Genomic DNA, 3,719 nt, shown 5'->3' with positions numbered 1-3,719 from the left:
GACTCCCTATGGTATCGTGTAGGATGTGATGATAAAGGTGGATAAGTATGTCTTCCCGGTGGATTTTGTTGTGCTAGATATGGAAGAGGATGAGAAGATTCCTCTGATTCTTGGGCGACCATTCTTAGCTACCGGAAGAGCCAAGATTGACGTTGACAAAGGTCATTTAATCCTCTGAGCTAGGAAGGACAAGGTTAGGTTCTCGGTCTTCAACCCCTTGTTGGAGACTAGCCTTGTCGAAGACTTTATTTATGAAGTAATCAAAAGCGTACCAAACGTTCAGGAGCCCCCGAAGGTGAAAGAAAAAGATGTAGAGTTCAAGCCAGCTCTCATCAAGCTTGTTAGCGGTAACAAGTATGGGGGGTCAAAGTACGAGAATCTCCATGCTCATATGATGAAGTTTTCCCTTGCAAGTGCTCTTGTCAAGAAGGAGGGGTGAGTGATGATGAGTTGAAAATCAAACTCTTCCCTCATTCTTTGACGAAGGAAGCAAGAGCATGGTTTGATGAGCAACAAGACATAACCTCATGGGAGGATTTGTTTCAAAGGTTTTGTGCAAGGTTCCTACCTTGCACTTGTGGTAAGTCATTCGAAAGTAAGGAATTTCCTTCCTAACATCAAAGGAAGGAGAGTCTACCTTGGACTATAACATAGGGTTGAATGGGAGACATCCCATTGTTTTATGTTTTGTTAAAAATGCCTTAGGATAATTCTTTTTATTTGTACAGAAGGAAAAAAAAAGCAATTTTGCACTAGGCAGGGCGCACCAGCGCCCTGGGCTGGCGCTCAAGCTCGAGCTTGCCAGAAGCTTTTGGCTTTCTGCGCACCCAGGGCGCTCAAGCGCCCCTCACGAGCGCTTGAGCGCCCAAACACGCACACACACACAGTTTTTTTGCTTTTAAACACTTCTAACTCTTCATTTTCTCACTTTCTAACTTTCCTTTCTCTCTAAAACCGCCCCCCTCTCTACTTATACCCATTTCCTAGTCCTCCCATCTCACTTGCACACACTTTTGCTCATTCTCTCCCTCTCAAGTTTGCATTTCATCAAGAGCATTTCACTTGCACCCACTCACTCCTAGTTCAAGATGCCGGCTAAAAGAGCTTGGAACAACACAAGAGCCACTGCCTCTTCCTCCTCCTCTCCTCAATTTGACCGCTCCCGCTTGCTCTCCTACAAGAAGGAGGAGTTTTACTCAAATGTGCTTGAACATTTGGAGTGTGTAAAGGAGCGAGGAGTCTTTTACCGAGAAGGGCGAATTGATCCTCTTAGCATGCAAGAGGTCATGGAGACTAGGAAGTGGAAGACGTGGGTGACTACCACTCCTGTGGCTTGTGAAGTAATGACTAGGGAGTTCTTTGCAAACTGCTATTGTGTTGATCAAGACAATAAGCCGGATCCTCCTACCTTCACCTCTTGGTTCAGAGGCAACATCATTAGCTACAAGCCGGAGGACATTAGGAGGTTTCTTGGTCTCCTTATTGAGAATTTTGAGTTTGCTCTTTTTCCATTGAAGAGCACCTACCATGACTTGCTTACTGATTATTCATCTGAGTTTCAGAGAGACTTGAGGATGGTTGTGGTTAGCCTGGGCAGAATTGGCATACAAATGACAAGGGAGACATTACTTATGTTCGGAGGACTGACTTGACTCCATTGACCCGGATTTGGGCAGAATTCTTGCAGGAATCTCTGTTCTCTAATTCCTACAAGACCTAGGTGAGAGCGGTGGTTCTGATTGCAATTTATTGCATTATCAAAGGCCATCCGATGGATGTGGCTCGGATCATCTCTCAGAGGATATACTCTCATTACAATGAGAGTAAGGACACGCACCGACCCATTTTCCCTCACTTGATTTATCGATTGGTTACTGAGGTCAGAGGAGGAGCTGGGAGGCCACCTACACCATAGAGAAGAGGTTGCCAGTTGCCCGAGTCCTGAGCAAGGATCGGATTAATAAGCTTTACAAGGAATGGATGTCTAGGATGCCTCAAGAGGAAGAAGAGGATCCTACGGAGCCAGCGGAAGAAGAAGAAGAAGAAGAGGAGGAGGAGGTAAATGAGGTTGTGAACGAGGTGGTAAGTCCACCGCGTGCTAGTCCTTCACCTGCTTGGATGGAGGTCGCCTTTGGGTGCATGTTCTTGAGACAATATCGCCTTCATAGGGATCTTAATCTCCATTGGAGAGGCGGTAGCACAACGGATACCAGGTATAATGGCCCAATGGATTTTAATACATTGGAGCAAGGGATGATTGATCTGAGCCTAATGCATGATGTCGGAATTCATCCGGAATATGATGATGGGATGGGCAACTGAGGTCCCATGGAGTGATTGTGTTGAGGTAAGTCTACTCTTAGATAGGTCATTCATTTTTATATATTTTTCATTTGTAGTTTTTGTTTTTCTTTTGTTCATGCATTTTATATTTAGCTTTGTTTATTTTGTTGGGTCTATTACTTCCCAATACTAACATGATTTTTGCCCGCAAGTTTTGCTCTTATACTTGTGCTGGTTTTGAAAATTGTTTTTATGGATACTTTGAGTTGTTTTGGGGATGAGTGATTGTATGTTTGGGAAAGAGAGAAGGAGACTTCGGTCTTCCGAGTATTTCTTGAGAATAGGTTGTGTGAGTCCATTAAGGGTCTGTCTTTGACCCTTCACCATAAAAATTCCTGGAGGATCCTGACTCACTTGTATTTCTTGGTTCTGCGTTGATTTCATTCTTGGCATGCTTTGTGATACTTGCCTAATTCTAGAGACTTTTAGGACTTTGAGCCTCCGAGTTTATTGGTCAGAACATTGTCCTTAGTTGTCCCATTTGAGCCTTAATGAAGATTTTGTTGTTGCCAAGTAATTGGGATGGATGTTAGGTTGGAATTTCGGGGAGTGTTGGTCCTTGAAATCGAATGGAGCTCGATGAATTCTGAAGTAGTCTCTTGCCCCAAATGAAAATTGAAAAAATTAGAAAAAGAAAAGTAAAACTCCTAATCAAGTTGGAGTTGAAAAAAAAATTGAGAAAGGGGTCAAGAGACTTGTGTTTAATTTGCTGGTTGTAAAAGCTCCAGGGTACTTAATTTGGACCACGCTCATTATACTTTGAAAGCCTAGTCATCCTTAGGGACCAACTACCGGCATGTTTAACCAAGCCAACGTTTTAACCCTCTTTGAAGCCTCTTCGAATTTGTGCAAGTTTGATCTCTGTTGCCTTTGAATGAATGATACACAAAACCTATGAACTACTTGTGTGCTCAATGCACTATATCATTGTCTCATCTTAGGAGTTTAGATCTATACGCTTTCCATGAATGGACTCTACACTTTTCTCTATTTGAAAGTTGCATGAAGTTGGTTGTTGAATCTTACTCTTGGAACCGGCTGTAGTTACTCTATCCCCCTGTTTTGTGGTTAGTATCCTTTGTGAGGGACTTGTCTTGGGAGCATTTCTTGCGCTTGAGGGCAAGCGAGTGTTTTTTACGCTCGAGAGCGAGCTGTCGTTGAGTATAGTGGTGTGATGACCCTATCTTAGTAGTGTTTTTAGGGTCATTTCCTTGAGATTTTTGAGTCTTTTTCTTTGTCTCATGTAGTGTTTCATGCATTCTCTTGCATTTTTATGTTTATTTGAGTTTGTGTTTGGTTTTAGTAATTTTGTAGTTCTATAAGGGTCTTTCTTGCATTTTTAAAGAGTTTAGGACTTGCATTTGTTTTCCATTGAA

This window comes from Lotus japonicus, chromosome 1, assembly GCF_012489685.1.
Source record: "Lotus japonicus ecotype B-129 chromosome 1, LjGifu_v1.2".
NCBI classification, from domain to species: Eukaryota; Viridiplantae; Streptophyta; class Magnoliopsida; order Fabales; family Fabaceae; genus Lotus; species Lotus japonicus.
This window is presented reverse-complemented; position numbering follows the sequence as displayed.